We start from the raw sequence: 25,421 nt of genomic DNA on the forward strand, positions 1-25,421 counted from the left end.
TGGGCTAGATCATCTTTAAGGTCTTTTTCCAGCTTTTAAATTTATGTTCCTACAGTACTTTTCATTTAATTTTTGAGATGATATATTTCGGGCAGAGGTGGGGAGAGGCAATTGTTATAAATGGTTTAGAAAGCAGTGTTTAAAATTAATTTTGGTTAAAGAATCATCTTAGTTCAGGCCTTGAATAAAATAAATTGGGCATCTAAATAGTACTTTTAAAGTATTAAATACAAAATATCAATGGTACAAACATTTTTTAGACTACTCTTGAATCATTAAAAGTCATGACTTTGGGGGGGAAGGAGGGGAGAAAAATAAGGAGCTCAAAATTATGTAGAACCAGGTGTTGTAAACTAAAAATAAAAAAAAGTTCTCTTTCAAAAAAAAGTCATGACTGCAAAAGTGGGGAACTGTGTAGAATGTTGTACATACTGGCAGACATGGTCAATATGTTGGTTTCTCAACTTTTTATGAGGAGTATCTTGCTGGATATCAATGGCCAGGATATATTTGGAGAGGAATGTGATACAAAAACAAAAGGTATCATTAGAAATAAGATTACTTTTTTTTAAGTATCATGCCCATATCTGCTTATGTATGGGAAAGAATAATTCCGTATAGAAACCTTGAATAGCAAAAATTATGCTTAAGTTCAATATCAAGCCTAGGTTGCCCATGCGAAAAAAAAAACAAAAAAACAAAAAAACCCCAACCAGTTCAGGATTATTGTCATTCCTTTTGATGTATCTAAACAGAAGTCCTAATGGTTCTAATGGCTGTGTTATTATGCTAGTCATCAGTAATAGAAACTGTGTCCCTTTCACATGGTCCAGAAATTTGCGGGGGGTGGGGGGGTTGTTTTGTTCATCTATATATGCATACGTATACATATATATATATATATATATATATATATATATATATATATATATATATATGTATGTATGTATTTAGTATGTGCATTGTTTTTTTAGTATGGTCTCATGGTTTCTGTTTTCTTCATGAGAAGAAAAAGTTCATCTTTTCTATTATGTCCAACCCCCACATTTCAATAAATGAAGAATTTTTGATTAAGTTAAACTTTGGCTAGTGGTAAAGGCAGAACCAGAAGACATGATCTCTTGGCTCAATTCATACTCTTTTTGCTGTGCTTCAGTGTCTCTCCTGAAAAATACTTTATAAGTTTTCATGAAAGCTCCAACAGATCTTTGTAGGTTCCCTGAAGGGTAGTTTTCAATTGTGTGGTGACATCTGGTTTAAAAGGCCTTTAGAAACCTTCTGAATCAGTAATAAGAAGCCATCTGGTGGAAATAACATCTAACAAGGATATAGACCATTCCTCTGCCTTTAAAGTAGGGCTTTTTACTCTGTGGCATATAGTAGGTTAAAATATAAGGAAAACAAAATGGCTCAAATTGTGGTTGAGTTATAGGATGGTACAACAACAACAAGAACAACATACTCATTAAGAAACAGAAAGATGGCTCCTTTAGAAAATATGGAAGAAAATACCGGCTAATAACTAGATATTGGTAAGCGTGGAAAAAATGCAGCAAAGTTTTTTTTTTTAAAATATGTAAGAATACATTGTGATAAAATAAGAAATCAGAGCTGAAAATTAAGATTTGTGTGGAATGAAAAGGGAGCACCCTTTTTGTTTTTTGTTCTGTTGTTGAGATAAGAATTTGTTCTTAATCAGTTTGTTTTCCATGAGTAAAGGCTAGGTCTGGTTTTAGAGAACTTCAGATTCAGTAGACTGTCACTTTTCTCTACCATTTAGAATCATAGAGCATTACTTAAAGCATTGAATGGTTAAATAAATTTAATCCAGGTCTTCTTGGCTTTCTATCCAGTGCGACACGCTGCCTCTCATTCATAAAGAAAGGAACCTGAAAAAGATCCATTTAGAAATTTTGGTCAGGTTACTTCATGATACTACAAAGGATCATGAAAGGAGTTGAGCAGGTTATAAAAAATAATCTCTGAAGTTTTAGCCACTGTTTTGATATGACCTCCCATACTAAGCTAGATTAGAGCTGTAGCTTAATTGCAAGGCTTATTGTCTGTTTCAGTAAGGCTAAACATCAAAATAGTCATGAGATAATTCATCATTAAATAAATCTATGTATATATCTCTTCTTGATATTAAAAATGCCAGAAAAAATCTGTTGTAACACAACATAATTTCAATGAACATAGCTTCAGTTTTTTAATTTGTTCTTCTGTTTCCTTTTTTAATTATTTTTTAATCAGCAAAAATCAACCTTCTATTTCTCCCTTCCCTCTCAACTAAGAAAACAAAACCTCTCTTAGAAACAACTGGTCGAGCAGATTTCTGCATTCACCACTTCCAAAAATTTGATCTCGTTTTGTACTTTGAGTCCTGTCAGTAGATGAGTTGCATATTTGATCATGAGTCCTCTGTAATTGTAGTTGATTGATAAACTGATTATTGATTTTAAGTCTTTCAAAGTTCGTTGTCTTTATGATATTGTTATTGTATATAACTTGTTATTCTGGTACTGCTCACTTCAGTATACATCATTTCATATTTCTGAAACCATCCTCTGCATAATTTTTATAGCATAATAATAATCTATCACATTCATGTCCCATAACTTACTCATTTCCCTATTGAAGGGCATCCCCTTAGTTTCCAGTTCTTTGCTACCACAAAAAGAGCTTCCTTATAAACATTTTTGTTTATCCTTAATTATTGTTTATTTTACTTTGGACTAATCCCTTAATTTATTCTCCCTCTTACTCCTTTCTCTTTCCTTTTACGTTTACCTTCTTTTCTCCTGGTTAGTATTTCTGTATCCAACTCTGTGTGTGTTTTCCTCCTTTGACCAGTTCAGATGATGGACCTGTTCTCTTTTTTTTTTTTCCTTGAAAAGTTCATTCATATAACTTTTATTTCACTTACATCAGCTTATTATTTGTGTTCTTAACAGTTATGTTTGTTCCTGAAAATTTCACGAAACATAAAACAAAACTAATCATCATTTCATTTCCCTGTTAACTATTTTTATAGCATATGTGTGTTCAGCAAATATCCAAAAAAAAATTACAAAAGTAAAAAATCCTTTTAAAAAAACTTACACATGGGTTTTTTTATATAGTGACTTTATGAATATCAAGTGTTTAATTTTTATTGCATCTTGTACATTTGATCATAGGTTGCTCAAACTATTTAAATACTATTTAAACTGTTTAGCAAGAATAATGAAGTTGAACAATGGTAAGTTTATAAATAATAGAATGTGAACTCTTTCTGCCCTTCCCCAGAGTAAACAGTCTTAAGGAATATTTTTGCAAATGCAGTCATAAAGGTGTACATGTTGAGATTGCATTTTCTAAAGATACGCATGGCACTGACATGTAATATCTGTGGGACACCTGTTTGTGCCACAGCCATGAGTGCTCCAACCCTAAAGTACCACAACAATCTATTCCCCTATAGTATTATATTCGGTTTGCTGGATAAGTCATTCTTGGCTATAACCCTATGTCCTTTGCCTTGTGGAATATCATTTCAAGCTCTCTACTTCTTCATATTGGTGGTTGGTACATCATATGTGAACTTGACTAGATCCTCAGTACTTGAATTCTTAATTTCTGGATACTTCGGTATTTTTTTTTTCTTTTTACTTAGAAGATTTTGGGTTTTGACTCTGATGTTCTTGGGAGATTTCGTTGTGGAGTTTCCTTGAGGAAGTTACTGATCATTTTTCTTATTTCCATTTTGCCCTCTGGTTCTAAGAGATCTGGATAATTTTCTTTAAAGATTTCTTGAAATATAAATATTTTAAGTTTTATATATCAATATTTCTTAATATAGGTATGATTCTTAAATTTTTTCTCAATCTATACGTCATTTGTTTTTGCTATGAGATCATCTTACGTGTTCTGTTTTTTCAATCTTTTGATTTTGTTAATTTTTCATGTTTTATGGAATCATTGGCTTTAGTTTATAGTCCATTCTACTTTTCAGTGAGTTTGTTGTCAAATTTTCTATTTAGCTCTGGTCTTTTCACTGAGAAAGCTTGAAAGTCCTCTATTTTCTTGAAAATCCATATTTTGCCGTGGAGCATGATACTCAGTTTTGCTGGGTAGGTGATTATTGGTTTTAATCCTAGCTCCATTGACCTCTGGAATATCGTATTCCAAGCCCTTCGATCTCTTAATGTAGAAGCTGCTAGATCTTGGGTTATTCTGATTGGGTTTCCACAATACTCACATTGTTTCTTTCTGGCTGCTTGCAGTATTTTCTCCTTGATCTGGGAGCTCTGGAATTTGGCGACAGTATTCCTAGGAGATTTCTTTTTTGGGATCTATTTGAGGAGGCGATTGGTGGATTCTTTCAATTTCTATTTTGCCCTGTGACTCTAGAATATCAGGGCAGTTCTCCTTGATAATTTCTTGAAAGATGATATCTAGGCTCTTTTTTTGATCATGACTTTCAGGTAGTCCAATAATTTTTAAATGATCTCTCCTGGATCTATTTTCCAGGTCAGTGGTTTTTCCAATGAGATATTTCACATTGTCTTCCATTTTTTCATTCCTTTGGTTCTGTTTTATAATATCTTGATTGCTCATAAAGTCACTAGCTTCCACTTGCTCCAATCTAATTTTTAAGGTAGTATTTTCTTCAGTGGTCTTTTGGACCTCCTTTTCCATTTGGCTAATTCTGCCTTTCAAGGCATTCTTCTCCTCATTGGCTTTTTGGAGCTCTTTTGCCATTTGAGTTAGTCTATTTTTTAAGGTGTTGTTTTCTTCAGTGTATTTTTCAGCATTTTTTTGAGTCTCCTTTAGCAAGTCATTGACTTGTTTTTCATGGTTTTCTCGCATCCTTCTCATTTCTCTTCCCAATTTTTCCTCTACTTCTCTAACTTGCTTTTCCAAATCCTTTTTGAGCTCTTCCATGGCCTGGGACCAGTTCATTATTTTCTTGGAGGCTTTTGTTGTAGGCTCTTTGACTTTGTTGACTTCTTCTGGCTGTATGTTTTGGTCTTCTTTGTCACCAAAGTAAGATTCCAAAGTCTGAGACTGAATCTGGGCACGTTTTCGCTGCCTGGCCGTATTCCCAACCAACTTACTTGACCCTTGAGTTTTTCAGTGGAGTATGACTGCTTGTAGACTAAAGAGTTCTATGTTCCAAGCTTGGGGGGATGTGCCAGCTCTGCCACACCAGCACTCCTCCCTCCCCAAGAACCCCCAACCCAGACTGGACTTAGATCTTCAGCAGGCTGTGCACTCCTGCTCTGATCCACCACTTAATTCCTCCCACCAGGTGGGCCTGGGGCCTGAAGCAACTGCAGCTGTAGTTCTGTAGCTGCCCTACCTCCACTGCCCCCTGGGGCGGTAGCTGAACCGGGAACTCCTTCCACTCCTGCAGCTTTTCCCACTAACCTTCTCTGTTGTCTTTGGTGTTTGTGGGTTGAGAAGTCTGGTAACTGCTGCAGCTCACCGATTCAGGGCGCTAGGGCACGCTTCGCTCGGCTCCTGGTCTAGTTGGTCCACGCCGCCCACGCTGGGCTCTGCTCCGCTCCGCTCTGCTCCCAGCTCCCTGCGGGGTACACCTCACCCAGAGACCATCCAGGCTGTCCTGGGCTGAATCCCTGCTTCCCTCTGCTCTTTTGTGGGTTCTGCAGTTCTAGAATTGGTTCAGAGCCATTTTTTATAGGTTTTTGGAGGGACCTGGCAGGGAGCTCACGCTAGTCCCTGCTTTTCAGTTGCTATCTTGGCTCCGCCCCTGCCCCTCCCCCCCCCCCCCCCCCATGTAAACCTAATTTCTGCCAGACTCTTCAGGTGATAATTTTCACCAATTCAGGTAATCACTTTGGCTTCCTGTCCTAACATAAATGTTTTCATAGCTGTTAAATTTGAGATTGAGTTATTCTCCTCAGGAGGTAGTTTTCTGTTCTTTTGTATTCTATGAAATTTATTAAAAGTTTTTGGAAAATGTTTGGATCCTCTGAGGGAAAAAAAAATGTTTTCTTTGTGATGAAATAAATAGCCAGTGTAACTTAAAAAAAGGTTTTCGAGTATTCTGATTTTTCCATTAGGAAAAAGAAATTACTGGAAACATCAATGGACATAATCTTCAGGACACATCAATTTCAATTTGCTTTATGAAAACCTTACTGTCCCACACTTCCCATTCAAAAACACACTTGCGTGAATGACTGTCTCTCTAGTGTTGAAGTATAGTGCCTAATTCTAGAACCAACTGGTTATACCTTCTTTCCATTTTTTCTCTTTTGTTCTGTTCATGAATATTCTGACTATAGCAAAAGTTAAGCAATCAACTATAGAAGTGAAAAGTATTGAATGAAGCAGAGAATCTATTGCCTCCTAATAAATAGCCTTGATACTCATTAAAAAATGTTTGCAACTTTATGGAGGGGGCTACGGATGGGTTAAGGGTGAGGATTGTCATTCCCATTAATTTTTCTTGCCTGTTACCCACACATATTGTTCAGCAAACCAATCAAACTAATTGTTTCTTCCTTCACAATCTGTAGCAGGATTCATTTGTCCTTGTTAAAAACATATCTAGCAATAAGATGATTTCTAGTAGAAATAAAATACTGGTGGAGGGGGGTATGTGTGTGTGTGTGTGTAGTATTGTGTAGCATATATTAAAATATATGGTTTTAGATTGTGTAAAGTACTATGTTTAAGTGTATATGTGTATGTATATAATTTATTTTACATAATCTACAGTCTTCAGAATATGCTTTTGTTAAAATGGCTTTAGCAAGAGTGTGTTGAATTGAATTTGGTTGAGCTAAACCAAGTATTCTTGGGCATTTAGAATATTCTGAGCAAAAATATCCAGTGTTTTAGTGAATAAACCATGTTACTATATTGTCTTTTCTAATTTAATTCATTTTGGTGTATGCTGAAACCTGTTTATGATGTGTTCTAAAGCTCTGAATGGATTTGTTTATTTGAAATATTACATTATAATAGAATTTCACTTAAAATTTTTATTATTGCTGAATGGATTTGAGAACAGCATAAGAGTGAACCATTAGTGAAGGTTAACATCTATAATATGTAACATCTATATATTAACAACTACTCTCAACATCAGCCATGATTGTTGACTGATTCTGGATTTCTTTTATAGTAGGGCAAAACTGTAAGTAGTTCAAGTGAAAGAGAATCAAGACTAGAATGAGGATAATCACAGTAAATAAGAAGTATGTTCTTCTTTGGGAAAGGATTATGAGCTTGAGGAGAGATTGAAGATGAGAATGAGTAGGGAAATTTCCTGGAGGGACATTAAAACTGATAAGATAAACAAAATATAGTTTATTTTAGCATTTTGCTTGTTTTCATAAAATTATCAAGCTTTAACCTTACAAGATTTTATATATGACCAAAGTAAATGGACTTAAAATTGGTCATTCTAACTCAGTGGATTTATTCAGCATTTGTATATTTAATAAAAACTGTAAAAAGTTTAAAAAAAAAGCCTTTACTTGATTACAGTAAATGGAAATATTTGCTGAACCTTGTTTCCCAATGCAAAGGACTTATGGAATTCAAGCATTTTTATTAATAAATTTGTTAATTTTTCTTCATTGCTCTGTACTTTAGAAATATATTTATTTCTAGAGTGATTCATGTTTCAAGTTGTGAATGATATACTGCTTTTTTCACTGTCCTGTATCCATTACTAGCCTCATAGTCAAAAGATTTGTGAGGTGAGACTTTTTTAAACAAGCTTGTGACCTGACTGGGAAGGAAAGCTCTATGACTAGGGATTTCCCTACTAAAATATGGCATCACATCTTCCAGTGAAGACCTCTAAGTTACATGGTTGAGATCAATAAGAAGTTGTTTTAAATTAAATACTGATTTATTTAAAACAGCAACTTTAGTTTAGCACAGATATGGGGAGAGGAGAAAGTGTAGATAATTTCTTCGAATGGAATAAAAAGACAAATCAAAACTGGAACTTGTTTTAAAAAATAACAATACTTGTTTTCTCATTAGAGTTTATTGAATCTCAAAGATAAGTTTGAGGTGCAGGGTTGATTCAATGGATCACTCTTTCAGAGCCTAGAGGTCTTTGAGCTTCAGAATAAATCTCTCAAAAGCTAGTCCATAGGGAACTTGAGTATAGTGTAACTTAGGTATATTTGTGACACCTTCATTGTGATTTTGAATTATTTTAAACATTAGCTTTGTATTGTAGACTTTTGCTCCATTAGTTTAAAAACTGAAGGATGACAAGAAAGCTCATTGGCTTTGTGTGAAGTCCCATCCTGTTCTTCCCCCCAGAATAGGCTATTTCTCTAATTGGTGTAATGGGTTCTGGAATTGATGTGGCTATGATAATCGTGGAGAATAGTGATACCGTCATCATTTTATCCATTTTTTCCATATTGTGGAATATCCACAATATTACATCATTATCTCTGTCATATTTACTCTTGTGTTGCTTTTCATGTTTACCCTCTACTTTCCATTTCTACCCTGAATTCCACTATCCACTATGCTTTTGTTTGTGTTTTTTCTTGGATGAATGATTCTATAATTGATGTCAGTTGAAAGATAGAATGTTCATTATGAGGAATTTTGCTTTACAGGCAACATTGCAGAAAATTGTAGTAAAGTCCTCATTAGAAAACCTTTACTTACTTGTTTGAATTTTAGGGACAACATGGTATAATGGAAAGCACTCTAAAGACTAAAAATGAAGGAAACCGAATGTTAATCTCAGTTTTGCCATTAATGAGCTCTACATAGCTTGGAACAAATCATTTTATTTTTCTGGGTATACTCACGTGGAAAGTGAAGATGACTAGACAGTCACTTTTCTTGCTTAGGTCTCTTCCATATCTAAAATTTTGTGTTCCTGCCTTTATATGTAATGGTGTTCCTGTTATATACTATTTTGTATTTTGGAAGCTCACTGCTAAAGCTTAATAATGGGATTTTACTATAATTTGACCCAGGTCAGAAAGTACTCTTCATTGTTTCGTTTACCATGATTAGTATTCAGCCACTTGCAAATACAAATAATCTTTTCTCTAGAGATTCATCTATGATGGATAAATGGATAAAAATTATTATAAAGACCCACTGTCTAATGTCATGCCCATAAATGAAAACAGCTCCTAAGATAGCATCTTTTTGACTTCTTGTTATATAGACCTGAGGGTACTTAAATTTACATTGGTAACTGTATATTAAAGTTATTGAAAAACCTTAAACTTGAGTCTCAGGAGATGGAAACACTAACCTCAGTTTCCTTTTTCTCCTTGTGCTGTCTTAATGTAACTTCAGGAGAGAATAGGACCAGAAAATGGAAGTGTTGCAACAAGATTTTATTTTTTAGTGATTAATGACGTTTTAGTAAGGAAATTTCGGATTGGAGGGCATTCTTTCCATACAGTACTTAGGTTTGTAAGAAGGATAAATTGTGAATAACTATATGGTATTTGGTGAACTTAACATTGAACACTTTTTCAGGTTGTATTTTTTTATTGTGTTTTAATATGGGGACTGAATAGGTCAACTGGCTTGACAGATTTTTTTTCTCTTTATCTTTTCTATAACTATTAAAATAATCTTAAGTGTTTTTTAATCACTCTGCTTCTAAGTGGTCAGGTAGTAAAATTTCTCTGTAGAGACTTAGGTACCACAGGCTTAAGAGTATTGGGGGTATTACTGCTTCATGTAGTAATTCTCACTTCTTTGTTCTAGCCTTGATTGTTTATGATTCAGTTTTGTAGCTATCCTACCAAATTGTGATTTAGTTCTTGGTTTACATCGAGAATGGAAAAAATGTTCCTTTTCTAGTTGTTCAGAGGGTAGTACTTGGACTTTGAATCTCTGATTCTGTGACTATTATAGTCAAACTAGAAATAAACCAGGGCTGACCACCCTGTATTAGAGCCTTGTTTTTTTCCTATTAGCCAGCTTGTGGTGTTTAGTGACCTGGCAGCCCAGAATTTTGTGTGCCTTTTTAATCTTGTGATGTAGCACATTTTGGAGTGTATGTCAAATGTTGTATTTTTGGCCTTTCACTATTGAAACTTGAGTATGGGGGCAGCTCAGTGGCACAGTGAGTAGAGCAACCCTGGAGTCAGGAGGATCTGAGTTCAAATTTTCCCTCAGATACATGACACACTTACTAGCTATGTGACCTTGGGCAGGTCACTTAACCCCAATTGCCCTGCCTTCCCCCCTTAAAAAAAAAAAACAAAACAACTTGATCATACCTCAGTAGGGATAATAACACGCTACCTAACCACCAGGACTGTTTTTAAGCAACTGCTTTATAAGCCTTTAAACACCATATAAATGTAAGTTGTTGGTTATTGATCTGGACACAGCAAATTTTCTACAAAAAATAATTATTACTGTCCACAAAATACATTGAAATATCTTGGTTGTTCTATAATTATAAAATTGTAATATTATAGAATATAGAGAGGATAGCCAATCTATAACTTTGCAGTTTATTTTGTTCCCTTATCAAATTTTTCTCACCATGCTTAAAAATGCCCCTAATCTCCCAGATTCCAAGTTCTTGCATAGCAGTACCATGTTTTATTGTTGGACATTTGGGGAAAAGGGTTTAAGAGCTTATTATTTATAATTCTGATCAGCAAACTATAAGACCAGCTGTTATGACTATGAAGATGTTGTAATAGATAATTCTATAGTATCTAAATTTTTTAAAGAATTGCAAATAATTTTAGTTCTTTATTTCAGAAGTGATAGGTCTTAAAAGGTGATAATAACCCGTTAGGTCAGTATTTTTTAATAGCTCTTCTAGCTTCTGAAGTGAGCTTTAATGTGATGTTTAAATGCTTTTTAAAATCTCTTCAAGTAAGTACCCTTTTGCTGGTCTGTTTTGAATTTTAATGCCATTATTGGATTTGTTGGGTCATTTTGAAACTATGGCTCCTCTATACTTTTTAAAAGACTAGTGCTTAAGTAAACATCCCTTTAAAACGAATCCTAGTTGATACAGGGATATTTCATGTTGAATTACTTCGTCAAATGTAATTTGAGAAAGTTTCTATTTATAAAAGTAACAAAGATTTTTGTGCTTCTCTAAAAAATTCTCTTCAAATTAAAAGAGTAAGGGCATATTTATGTACTATGTATGGTCATTGATGATTGCATATTCTTAGCACCATATATATTCATATAGAGAGATGCTACTGTGCATCTTTGATGAGTCATACTGAAATAAAATCCTACAAAGGTGGATTGTAGTATGTAGCTTCCCATTAAATATGACTCTTCATTCAGGGGTTTGCATCCTATATGAATAGAATAGTAAGTAATGCCACATTCAGTGCTTTGTCACCTCCTTTGGTTTAGAAATATTGAATAAAGAATTGCAGTAGAAACAGTCCAGGTTCTTCCAAAGATATAATGTTGTATATGTGTCAAACAGAATATGTATCTGTTGAGTCTTTTAGGAAGCAGTGTAGAATATAGAGAATAATAAGAAAGCTTGGAGAGCTTCTTAAAATTTGAAGCATTGTTTTCATAAGTCAGATGTAAATTATACTAAGCTATAAAAATCCACTGAAATATAGTACTAAAAATAAATAAAATAAGCAGAACTTACAATAACATCTCTTTGGGGACATTTTCATTAAGTTTTTGATTTTTATGTTTTTCTATTCAGGTTGCCGCACAGTGAGAGGCTCAGTTCAATTCAGTAATAAGCTACAGTGAACAGTTTCCTTTTTTCTTGCCAAAAATAAGTCTGTTGATTTTTTGTAAATAATTATGCATTACATAGTTTGCCATCTTTTGACTCACGTCATTGTGCTCTTCCGTGTGATAACCTTTTAAATTACTGAAAGAAATACTGTATGTTTTGTCCTTAATATCCTAAGTTGTCACAAGTGGAAAAAGGACCCATATGTACAAAAATATTCATAGCGGCTCTTTTTGTAGTAGCAAAGAATTGGAAATCAAGGGGATGCCCATCAATTGGGAAATGGCTGAACAAGTTGTATAGTATGTGAAGGTAATGGAATACTATTGTGCTATAAGAAATGGGGATGATATGGACTTCATAACAACCTGGAAAAACCTACACGATACAATGCTGAGTGAGCGGTGCAGAGCCAGGAGAACGTTATACATGACCACAGATATATGGATTCTGTGATAACTAACCCCGATAGACTTTGCTCTTCTCAGCAACACAAGGTGCAAAGACAACTCCAAAGGACTCACAATGGAGAATGCTGTCTGTATCCAGAGAAAGAACTATGGAGTCTGAATGCAAATTGAGGCACACTTTATGTTCACCTTTTTTTTTTCTCTCTTTTTGTTTTTGGTTTGTTTTTTTTTTTGTTCTGTTCTTTCTCATGATTCATTCCATTGGTCATAATTCAATGAGAAGTTATACGCAGAAGATGCATCAGATTCCATGCCGTCTTGGGGAGGATGGGGAGGGGGTGGAAGAAAATCTGGAACTCAAAATTATGTAGAACCGAGTGTTGTAAACTAAAAATAAAAAAAATCCTAAGTTGTCCACAAAATATATTGGAAATAACTTGGTTGTTCTATCATTATAGAATTATAATATTATAGAATATAGAGAGTATAGCCAATCTATAATTTTTCAGTTTATTTTGTTCCCTTATCAAGTTTTATTTGATCTTTTTCTTACCATGTTTAAAAATGCCCCTAATCTCCCAAATTTCAGTTCATTGGAATTTTAAATTATTGAAAGAAATACTATATGTTTTGTCCTTAATATCCTAAGTTGCTATTCTTGACAGTAATTAAAGGATCGGTGATATCATTGGTTCAGATTCTTCCTTCACCAAAGCAGATGGCAGTTGCTGTACATACACCTTAGTGAATGTTTTCTTGAATTGTTGTGAAAAGTGAATTGGCTCGTTGTGAACCTCCCTGCTTTTGGAGAATTTGTGTCACCAAAAGACATGGATATGGATATGACTTTCCAGTGGAGAATATGCTGTTGCAACATTAGTCTTTGTTGATGATGTAAAGAGCCTACCAAACCTTAAAGAGCTATAAAAATGTCCATTATTTACTGGTTTTAATCTCAAAATATAAAACAATTCTGAATTAGATTTTGGCTCGTTCTCTTAACAAGCAACTCCATACCCATCCCTACTATATCCTATTATTTGGTCTATTTGGTAATCATGAAAGGAATGCTTCCTTTCTCAATTTTAGTCTTTTGCCTGAAATCCAAATTTCTGGCTTCCAGGGCCTGGCCATACTAATAAATATTGGGACAGATCATACAGGACAAAAGTCAAGACTTAAGAAAATCATTCCTTCCTTGCAGCTTTGATTTCTGCAGTCTGGAGTAAAAGCTGCCAGAATCACATGTCCCCAAACTGCTATTATTACATGTCCAGTACCCAGTCATCTAGAAGATGAATGAATGCCATCATCTGCCCACAAATATGGAACCCAATACAGCGAAGATCTAGATTATGCAACAGTATAGCTAATAAAATAAGCTGATGGTAGGAATTGGGGGGATGGATTAATTACCACTATTCAGTTAAGATTTTCTGTGCTGCTATCCATGGGATACCAAGTAGTGGAAGAGAGCTGTAGTGATGACAACAACAAACTGAAGGTTACAGCCAAATTAAGCTTTCTCTGTTTTTCTTTCAAGACAATCGGGGCCATAAGTGAAAGGCAGTTCTAGTGTCTGTGGGCCTTGATGCTTACATCCCATTTTGATATCTTCTATAGAAGGAATCATGGAATTGGAAGTAAGACAACTGAGGGTGGTGATCTTATTATCACTTATGATTCCTTTATAATGAAGACTAATCTAGGGGTTAGAGACTAAAAGCTCAACTAGGGGAACTGGAATGAAGTTGGTTTTATGAGTTACATGGAATATTCTTTTCTCTCTTCACTTTTTTCCCCTAACCCCAATATGGCCACCAATTACTTTCCATCTACTTTGTATATATCTCAATTTGCAGTTTAGTTATATGCCATTTCCTGCCTTAGACTGAGCTCCTGGAAGACAAGGATGGTTTTGGCCTTCCACCATGTCTCCAGCATTTGTTATAGGAATAGTGAATGCTGGTGGATTTTTGCTGGAAAATGAGACATCTCATCACAACTTGGAAAACTGAGTAGATTTTAAGCTGGCAGAAATCTTGACTAAGACTAATGAGTGAAAATTGTATGAAGAGGAATTGCTCAGTAGAAGAAAACACTTCTAAAAATTAGAGTTGTTAGAAAATAAAATGATATGCTTCAGGAGGTAATGAAGTCCCAGTTGCTAGACGGTTTTCAAGCAGAGGTTGAATTATTGCTAACATGTCAAATGAAGCATTTCCTATGAACAGTAGGATGTAATGGGATAAATCTTACTATGCTGTGTATGCCCTGTTCAGACAATAGATTATTATGTGCCATTCCAACCTTCAGATTTCAGGAGAGACTAAGAAGCTGTTAAAATGACCAGAGGGCATGGCATCATGCCCTATATCTTGCTTGATCTCTAGCTTCCCTCTGAAGATACAATAAAACCTGCTGGTTGGTCTGCCTGCTGCAAATCTCTTCCCCCTTAAGTCCATTCTCCACTTAGCTGTTAGAGTCATCTTCCTAAAGTATAGACCTGACCATATCTCCTCCTCCCCCCCAATAAACTGCAGTGACTGTCACGTCTGGGATGATAACCTCGCCTCCCATGTAATATTGGATCCAGGTACACTGGCCTTGTTATTCCTGGAACAAAATACGCCATCTCCCAATTCTAGGCATTTTCACTGACTGGCTGCTATGTGTGGAGCCCTCTTTCTCCTCATCTCTGCCTCTTCTGGCTTCTTCCACGTCCCAGCCCAAATCCCACCATACATAGGATGCCTTTCCCAAACCCTCTTAATTCTAATCTCTTCCCTTAGTTGACTATTGCCAATTTATCCTGTATATAGCTTGTGTTTGTACATGGTTATTTACATGTTGTCTCCCCAATCAGGTTGTGAGCTTATGGAAAGCAAAAAAAAGTGTCTTTTACCTTTCTTTATATCCCTAGTACTTAGCACAGTGCCTGGCATATGGTAAGCACTTAATAAATGTCTATTGACTGACAAAGGAGGAAAAACAAGATAATGAAGGGATTTCAGAACATTCCATGTTAAGATCTGTTTGAAGGACCTGGTGTAATGTTGAAGGAGAGTTTGGGGAAGATATAAAAGCTCTTGAGTATTTGAAGGACTGTCATTTGATAAAAGAATTTGATACAGTGGCCCTGAACACATCTAAGAGATATAATACCAAATCAGTGCAGGACAACAAAGTAAATGGAAGGATAGCTTAGAATGGAAGAAGTTCTGAATACTTTTTTTTTAGGCACCTGGAAAGGAACTAATGGAAAGGGAGATGGATATAATGATAATAGCCAGAGTTTATATTGTGCTTAAGGTTTGCAGAGTGCTTTACATATATGATCTTATTTGATACTTACAACAACGCTGGGAGGTGGGAGCTTTTATGATCAGCATTTTACAGATGAGGAAACTGTAATTGACAGGTTAAGTAACTTAACCAGGGTCGCATAGCTAGTGATTGTCTGAGGCTAGATGATTAGAATTCAGGTCTTCTTGATTCCAAGCCCTGAAGCCCACTTCTCTGCCTAAAAGATGAGAGGTGAGGAGAGCCCACGTTGGCATTGTGGCAGAGGAGAGAAGGGGGCCTGCATGAGAGATAGATAAAATGGACAGATCTTATAAGAGATTGGAAGTAGGTATGTGGTATGTCTAATGGCTCGGGATTTTGTGTAGGAGTCAGCCCAGGAGTTAATAGGAAGCCCTTAGGAGTGAAATTCTGCAGACCTAGAATACTACTGAGAAAAAAGCATTTATCTAAAGAGATCAGGAGAGAGTATTAATGTAGTGATATAGGAAATACAAAAGTGGCTTGGAAATGTAATTTAAGTGTCAGGAATACTCAAGTTTGGAGTGAACTGAGGCGAGGGAGGAATTTTTAGCTTATATTGAGGGGGAAAAGGTATGGGGATCAAAGAGGTATGGGATAGGTGTCTTGAAGTGGATGGGTTGTGATAATGGCCAAGAAAGAGTAGGCAGAGCTCAACTCTTAGTTTATTTCCTCTGCCAAGGGGAATGGTTTTTGAACTTTATGTAAGGAAATTCTTTGTAACTTTAGGCCCCTTAAAGTAGAGTGAATAGCCTTGGGACGATTTTCCCTTTACTGAAGGTCATTGAGACAAAGATTGGATGAATGAAAGCAGGGCATGAAGTAGAAAGGAAATTTCAATATGGGTTTGAACTATGCAGCCTAACTAAGAGAATTAGTGATTTTCTCAGAGCAGCAAGGTGTGATGAAAAAAGAATTAGAATGGTAGGAATCTAGGGGCCTGGACTATATATAATCTGCCTCAATCCTTAGATTGAAATTTTAATAAAGTCCCTGGGCCTCAGTTGTCACCTCTGAGTAATGAAATATTGAACTGACTGATCTTGAAGGTGTCTTTTAAATATAAAATGAGAACAAAATAATTTGACTTTATTGTATGTCTAGATATATTATAAGTAATCTATGTGACGTAATTTAACCAAAGCAGTACAAGTATCCATGTCTCTTTTAAACATAAGGAGAGAATTGGCTTAAAGAGTTAAAAATTTCAAATATTTAATGGAACCTTCTAAACCCCCAGAATACTGTAGCTGACTGGGAAGAAATGTTAATTATTATACCACTAGCTGATAAAGTTATAAGAAGTTAGTGAATTTTACTATAATTCTGGCAGTTGGCCATTTGTGTGCCATTAAGTCATAGAAGATGTCTAGCTTGAAATCAGATCTCTCTTTCTAATACCATATAAAGTATGTTTCTGGTTATCCAAACATTTAGGAAACAAAAATAACCAGATTTCCCCTCCATCCACCATGTTTAGTTTCAGCATTAAATTTATTTTATTGTGTTTGTATATTTAAAAAGCTGAAAATGGTTGGTATATAGAGTGTAAAAATACAAAAGAAAAAATCTGAATCTCTCAATCCAATTAAGGAAACATTGTGTGCCTTTCATGTGCAAGGTACTGTGCTGCTCTGAGAGATTCAAAAATAAATATAGTACAGACCTCTTTTTCCCAAGGAGCTTATACCTTGATCCCCCATTGCTGATTCTTGACTATTCAACCTTCAGTGACCTTTCCTCTTTCCAGGATTATTTAATCCATCTATACCACCTACTTCCTTCTCATGCTTGCCGGTTTTTTGTCGGCATCTACCAAACTATGGTACATTCTTCCAACTTTATCAGAGATTTAAAATACCCAGTTCATTTCACTTCATTTCCATTTAATCAGTGTAATGATGTCAACCACTCTCTACCTCTTGGCTTCTTACTGTTCCCTTGTTCCTTTCTGCAGTGGTCTGTGTCATCCGTTCCCCCCCCCCCCAGCTTTTATACATGAAAACTTAACCACAGAGTCTCACACTTTAATATGTACCTACTTGCTTCCGTAGAATCCTTATCTCTTTTGTTCCTGAGAGTTGGGGAGGGCTAAGAGGAAGACTTAAGGAGGCCAAGCAAAGAGATTTCAAGAATGAGCAGTTGGGTCAGCAACATGAAATGCTGTAGATGTAGACCCAAAAAATCCACTAGATTTCTTCACTAATTGTAGTATGAGAGGTAGGTTGTTGTAGTAGGAAGAAACCTAGATTTTGAATTACTACCTAAGTTCTAATCCTGATGACGTTTAAAAGCAACATTTATTACTTCTATATTTGTTTAGTATTTTTGTAGAGGAAGAAAGGGGAGGAAAAGGATCTTTTTAAAATTTGTTTTTCTCCTTTTCTGATACTTTATTATATCTTCATCCTTAAGTACTCATGTTGTGCAATTAAAGCATATTTAATTTTTTTTCCACTTAATATAGTTTAGTTTAGCTACATTTTTGCATAGAGTTTATGTGCCCTATTTACCAATTTTAACTGTTGTGTTTTTTTCTCAATTCATTCCTGTTCCACTAACTAAATTGAATTGGTATTTATTTCCATAAGGTTCTCCGTTCATCTTTCTAATACTCATACTAGCACTTTCCGTACATTATCTCAATATTTAGGAAAACCACGAGGGATGTTATTATCCCTCCTTTACAGATAAAGAAACTAAAGTTCAGAGAAATTTAAAAATGACTTGTCAACTAGTGTGTTTCCAAGGTAGATTATGGATCATTGACCCTGAAGACTAAGAAAAGGGCTTCCCGTTTCCTTATTTTGGGAAGAATCATTAAAAATAGGAAATTCTTAATTTTAGAAATAATTCAATGATTTATTAGCAAACTATCCATTGAAACCTTTTAAATATCCCAAGCTAATACCACATCCTTAGCTAGCATTAAGAATTGGCTTATTTCCATCGTGACTTCCAACTACACTTATTTCCCTCCATGACTTGCCTTGACATTACTTGTATTAATCTCATTTTCAGTTTTCAGCTATCCTTTATTTGGTTTGCATTTTAATCCCCATGTGGGCCAGTTGAGGTTGGAATAATTCATTCCCCCCACCACCACCTGCATACTAATACCACTTGAACTCTTCCTCTTGTGTTTCTTTTGGCTTCCATTATTCTACATGTATTCATATTCATAGGCCACTTTTTATTCTTTTGAGAAGTATTTATTGAATTTCTAATATGAGCTAGGAACTGCCTTAAAAGAGCAATTCGCATATATGGATTTTTAAAATCAGCTGTTATTTTGCTGCATTACAAATAACAAGCCTGCTTTGGAGGAGTGTGTATTTCACTTATTAATTCTGCAGCTCCTTTAGTTGTGACCTTATTCAGCACTTTCTGTAAGTATGCAGAGCACTGTGCCGGGGGATACTGAGTTTAGATAAGACACGTGGTATCTCAGAGTTAACAGGTCTTTGAAGAGGATCTTTCCCTGCATACTGCAAATGAAACAAGCCTCTAAATTTGGAGAGTTTTCTTTTTTCTTCAGCATATTAACTGCTGTTTCTTTTTATGTTGAGTATTTACAGTATATCTCATGTCAGTGTCAGTTTTATTGTTCTTATACCATTGAGTCAAGATAAGCTACCAAGTGACAATTTGGGGATATATATATATATGAATTGGAACTTTGGGAGGTTAGGATTAATATCACTCATAAAAGCATAGAGTTTGAAGGAATTGTAAAGGTGATCCAAATCTATTCTAATCTCTTTATTTAATAGATGAAGAAAATAAGGTTTAGAGAGTTTGATTTGCTCAAAGTAAATAGTTGACATTATTTTAAGATTTTAATGACAGCCCTATTCCTTTTAATGAAATAATTGATGACCCTTTCTGTTTGGAAGCCTTCTCAAATCAAAACCTATTGCATGTTATGTATTATCTATTTAGAAGTAAATACCTTTAAAAAAATACATTTTGTTATAAAAAATACCACACGTCAGACTTCTCTCTGGCAGACTCACGAGAGGAAGATTTTTACTAATCTGTTTAGAAAATTCTGCCTTCAATAATGAGATCTCTATCCTTAGCCCCAAGTTCAACTCGAAGTTCTCCCCCAAGTTTCTCTCCATCATCATCAGTTGCTTCTTGGACATTTTGAACTTGATATCCCAGAGGCATATCATATGCAGTATGTCCAAAACAATTCATTTTCTCCCTAAACCTGACCTTCCACATTTGACTGTTTCTGTCAAAAGCATACCATTCCTCCAGTCTTCATGATCCTTAACTACTCACTTTTCCTGACCTTAATATTCATCTAGTCATTTGCCAAATCTTGCTGCTTCTACTTGGCACAGCAATACTAGCACCTACCTCTTTGATCTCTACTTACTGAGCTATCACCTTAGTTCACATGTGAGAAGAGTCCCTCTTCCCTTCAAATTCAAATGCCACCTTCAAGAATCAAAGAATGAAGGAATGAATAATTAAAAATATTTAGTAAGTACTTCCTGTGTGCTAGGTATGCTATACTAAATCCTGAGAATGTAAATAAAAGAAAATAAGATATTCCCTGCCCACATGGAGGAATACAGTACATGGAGAGCTTGAAAGAGTAGGGCAGGTGCAAGGGGGAAGGTGTTGAAAAATGACATGGAGTCATGAGTTTAGGCAAGAAAAGGCGGAAAGCTTACATGTTGGTGTTCAGGCTGTTCCAAAGGTACATATAGTTCTAGTAAAAGAGCAATAGATGGCTGGATGGTAGGTAGATGGATAGATAATTTATTAACCACTTGTTATGTTCCAGGCATTGTGTTAAGTGCTGGGCATAAAAATGTAATACCCTTAAGGTGCTAACAATCTAGTGGGGGACTGGAAAATTGCTGAAAAGGTGACAGTGTAAAAGTGGAAAGTCAAGAGTAGAGTGGAGAAGAAAGTGGACATGGCTGGCCTGGACATGTCCTCAAATAGAATGCTGCCTTCCCTCCTCCCCAAAGTACTTTCTTTTTATGTATTTATTTGTATTTATTCTCTTTATAGTTTCTATATTCTTGTATTTGTACTTGTTGTTCCCCATTAGGAAGTAAGCTCCTTCTGTGTAGGGATTGTTTATTTGTATTTGCACATTTTCAGGCATATAGTAGGTGCTTAGTGAAACCTTGGCGATTGATTTTCCTTAAAAGGAAAAGAATTAAGTGCAAACTATATCTAGAAAGGGAAGCTATTGTGATCACAGAGAGCCAGTCTGGCTTCATTTCCTTTTTTTGATAGGCTAACAAAAATTTTATATTAGAGGAACTGCACAATATAATACAAATCATTTGTTGTAGTATTTTGTGCATTTCTTTTCAGTGAGATGGAGGGATGTTAACTGAACGATAGTATAATGAGATTCAGAACTGGTTGGACTCCAAATCATTGGTGGTCCTTTGTCAGCTTAGAAGAAAGTCTCTATTAGTGTGCCCTGTCACATTTTTACCAGTGACTTGAGTGAAGGCAAGGGTTGCTGTTTCATAAAGCTGGAAGGGATAGCTCTCATGCTGGGTGACAGAGGCAGGAGGAGCAGGCTTGAACTTTGAACTGAATGAAATAAGGTAAAATTTAATGAAGCTATGAGTCACCAATGGAAAAAGTTTAAGGAGCCCTGATCTAGATCAATGTTAAATCTCATATTTGGATTAAAAAGTAAACTTCACCAAAACAAGATAATAGTTAACATTTATATATCACTTTTAAGTTTGCAGAGTGCTTCATAGATATATATATATTACTGTATTTCATTTGATCTTCAAAACCGTTCTCTCTGTAAGGTGGATGTAGCTATTATCCCCATGTTATAGGAGACTCGCTGACATAGCTTTGGTGACTTGCTTAAGGCTACGTAGCCAGTAAGTGTCACAGGCGCATTTAAAACCCCCATCTTCCTGACTCAAAAGTCCAGTTCTAGAGCCATTATGCCATGCATAATTGCATGAGAAACATATCTTCCCAGTATATCTTTAAGACATTTGGTGATTTTAGTGAACTGCAAGCTCAGTATTTCAGTGACCTGATTTGGAAGTCAGGGAAGCGAATGCCAAAATAAAGAGCCACATGTAGTAGTCTCTTTGTGTGCCCTTTCCTCCTTTGCAGAGTACATGTTGAGTTTTGTGTTTAGCGTTGGGCACCACATTTCTGGAAAGACATTGATAAATTACTCTGAAGAGTATCCAAGGAGGATGATTAACTAGTAAAGACCTTCAAGTTAATGCCATAAGAGGATGGGTTGAAGGAACTAGGATGGTTTAATCCATTTCCAAGGAGACTTAGCAGGTATGTGATAGCTGTAGTTGGAAGGCTGACATGTGGCAGTTCTCTTTGACTGCACAATATAGAACGAAGAGGAATGTGTGAATGCTGCAGAAAGGCAAATTTAGATCATGTAGGGGAAAATCTGGTCCTGATAATTAGTGATCTCAGCGTACATCCTCTGGAAGATCTGCTGAGGCTTCCTGTGGAGGAAATAGGTTTCCTTTACTTGGCTGTTTAAGAAAAGGCTCAAGATTTATTGAGCATGTAGAGAAGATAATTTTCAAATACAAATTGAAATAGGCGGCTGCTGCGGTCTTTTCAGCTCTGAGAAGGCATAATTCTGTGACAATTGTATGAGGTTCACAGGCTACCTTTTTCCTTTATAATTTTATAAAATATTTTTAAAAGTATTTCTTAATAGTGGAATGAAGTAAGAAATCCCCTCTGCCATTAGAATTCTTATAAATCAAACTGTAAATATGGTTGTGATTCAACAAACAATGGCCTTCAGCCTTTGGCAATGATGAGAATCAAATTTCATCCAGCTCATTGTCTATGCAAATTTGCATTGTTTTTTCTACATCTACACCAAATCCTGTTAAGTGCTTTTGTGTCATGGTATGATTTTTACTGTATACAGTTCTCATTATTCACAGATTGCATATTTGGGAATTTGCACAGTTGCTAAAATTTATGCTCACGGTACTTTTGTGGTTATTTGAGGACATACTCAGAGCAACAAAAGATTTTGAGTCCCCAGAATGCATGATCCCAGTTGAGCTTGAACAAGGTGATGCTCTGCCTTCTTGTTTCAGCTCTCATACTGTAAACAAGTGTCCTTTTCACCTCCTATTTAGTGCATGTTTTTCACATTTTCGTGCTTTTTGTTTGTGATTTCATTCGTTAAAATGATTCCCAAGGGTAGTGCTGAAGTGTGATCTAGTGTTCTTAGGCACAAAAAGTCTGTGATGTGCCTTACGGGGAAAAAAAATTGCTAAATAAGCTTCCTTCAGGCATGAGTTATAATGCTTTTGGCTATGAGTTCAGTGTTAAATGAATCAATGTTATGATAAATCCAGGAAAAAGAAAGGGGAAATTCACTGATACCTACATGAAGCCACTCCAGAAACTGCTAAAGTAAATGTGGCTTATAGGAACCTAACCCTGTATTTTCCCCAAGGAACCCTTGTTCAGTGTTCACAGTGACTTTGCACAGCCTGACTACTGAGAATGATTAGAATTGACTGTATTCATTTGTTAGATTTCCCATAGTGTTTTCTTTAATTTATATTTGGCTGATTGTGTAGAAATTTAGCAATATTGTTGTTTAGTTGATCTGCTATCATGTATGCTGTACCTTAAAAGGCAAAGGATATAAACTTTATCTCTTAAATAGTAACTGAGACTATTGGGTTGAGAAGCTGAACTTGGCAGAAATATTTCAAGAATATGACACACAACTTTTTTAAAATCTATTTTCCTTAGCTATTTTGTGGCCTTTCCTTAGTATCAGATTCTGAGACTTTGATACCCAATAATTAACCTTCCAGAGGGTTGCATGAAGGAAAATTTAAGAATCTGAGAGTCATTTAATCTCAGAATTGGAAGAGAACTCAGCACATCAATCCTTACCTTAGGAATCCCCTCAACAACATCTTTGATAAATGTTTCCCACTTCCACTATGATGGGAAACTCCTCCATAATCCCCCTTCCATGTGATAGGCCCTCAAATTCTTGAAGACAGTTATTAACCTTACCTCCCAAGTTTTTTGCAGGCTAAACATCTCTAATTTCTTCCACTGGCCTTGAATCTTCTCATCATCCTTTTCCCCCTCCATATATGGGGTCATAAGATTTAGTGTTGGAAGAGGGGTCCTAGAAATAATATAGTCCAGGCCTCACATTTTGTAGGTGAACAGACATGACAAAGCCTAGAAAGAAACATCTCCATTGTTAAGCAGATAGTAATTGAACAGAGCTAGATTTCAAACCCAGCTCTTTAGATTGTAAAAACAAATGTTTTTTCCAGTTTATCTTTTTGTGTGGTGTGATCCAAGCAGAATATAGTGGTTATAGTAGTTTTTCTTCTGTTCACTGCTCTTAGAAATCTAGCTCATATCCTTTTAGCTTTTTTTTTTTTTGCTTCCATACCACACTGAAGATTTATTAAGTTTATACCATAACCTCATGCTCATTAACTATTGTCTAACCATACTTTTCTTTACTCCCCAGTTCTGTACTTTTGCATTTGATTTTTTGAAACCACATAGAAGACATTTTCCTTATTGTAAGATCATAAATTTAGAGTTGGTAAGACCCTCAGACAACGTTTGGTCAGCCATTTTACAGATGAGGAAATAGGCTAAGAGAAAGTAGTTTTCATCTCTAAATTCTGTCTATCATTCAACATCTTAGCCTTTTCCTCCTTGTTTTCTATAAATTTGAAACACATTCTATCTATACCTTCATATTATAGGTCATAAATAGGTGTTAATAGGGCTGAAGCTGAATCTTACGATATTCTACTAAAGGCCCTGCTCAAGATTAACATTGATGTTTGGGTCTAGTTATTTAGCTAGTTTAGGCTAACCTTATTGCATTGTTATTCATCCCATATCTCCATCTTGTTTATAAGGCATACCTAGTTATAGAGCTAAAAGTAACTGTTACCAACTAATCTGGTTCCCTGAAAATTTGCCTGGGGTTAGTGACCATAGCATTTGTGCTTGCGTGCTCTCTCTCTCCCTCTCTCTCTCTCCCCGCTCTCCTCACTCTCACCATGTGCATGCATATATTATACATGTTTATGTATCACAGAATTTAAGATTTGGAAGGGACTTAAGGCACCATCTAGTGTATCTTGTAACTGAAAGAAATCCCAGCTTAAATATCTCTAAGGAAGAAGAACCTACCACCACACCGCTTGAGAAGCAATTCCACTTTTGTACAGCTCTAATTCTGAGAAGTTTTTCTTGACCTGAAACCTAAATTGACCTTCTTTGTAACCTTTACCCATAGTTCCTCATTTTGCCTTCTAGGGCAAGTCAGAACAAGTCTATTTCTTTCTCTACAAGAAAGCCTTTCAGACATTTGAACACAGATAACTTGTCACCAAGTCCATCAGTCTGGTTGTTCCCCCCACACCCCTTCCATTCTCTCTCCAATTCATATATGGTCTCTCTCTGGATAGATAACATAGATTCATATAAAGGGGAAAACGATATTTTCTTCCTTGGCTAGATCTGGGTTCTTTCCTGTGGTTCCCAAAGATGTATCTTGCAAGCCATCTACTATTTTTCCGCCTATCAAATTCTCATCCATGTCCTTCAGTAAATTCACAATATAAGACCTGCTCAACACGCTAGAGTACTTGCTCTTGTTGTTTTAACAACTTACTGATGCCCGAGCTTCATTGTTGTGCTATGACAGACCCATCTTCTTCCCAGTCATATATGTCCATTATGGTATCTTTTATACTGTATCATATGTGCAAATAAAATGGTGTGGAGGCATGTGTCTTGTGCTGCTTTTGGGGGAGTGGTGTGGAGGGGTGCAAAATACCGTTGAGATATGTGGGATTTTTTTTTTACGTGGGATTTTTTGATTATCGTTTGTGAAGGAAAATGAGATGTGTGTGATCGGTCAAATTATTTAAGTTTAAATGTGTTAGTGGAAATGTTTTTGGTATTATAAG

General features: G+C 35.7%; 1 protein-coding gene across 3 annotated transcripts in view; it reads left to right on the forward strand.

Moving 5' to 3' along the window:
- Positions 1–25,421, forward strand: part of WAPL (WAPL cohesin release factor) — a 110,445-nt gene that overhangs the window by 39,341 nt on the left and 45,683 nt on the right. The gene's annotated exons all lie outside the window — the stretch shown is intronic.

Source organism: Trichosurus vulpecula, chromosome 8 (genome assembly GCF_011100635.1).
Source record: "Trichosurus vulpecula isolate mTriVul1 chromosome 8, mTriVul1.pri, whole genome shotgun sequence".
NCBI classification, from domain to species: domain Eukaryota; kingdom Metazoa; phylum Chordata; class Mammalia; order Diprotodontia; family Phalangeridae; genus Trichosurus; species Trichosurus vulpecula.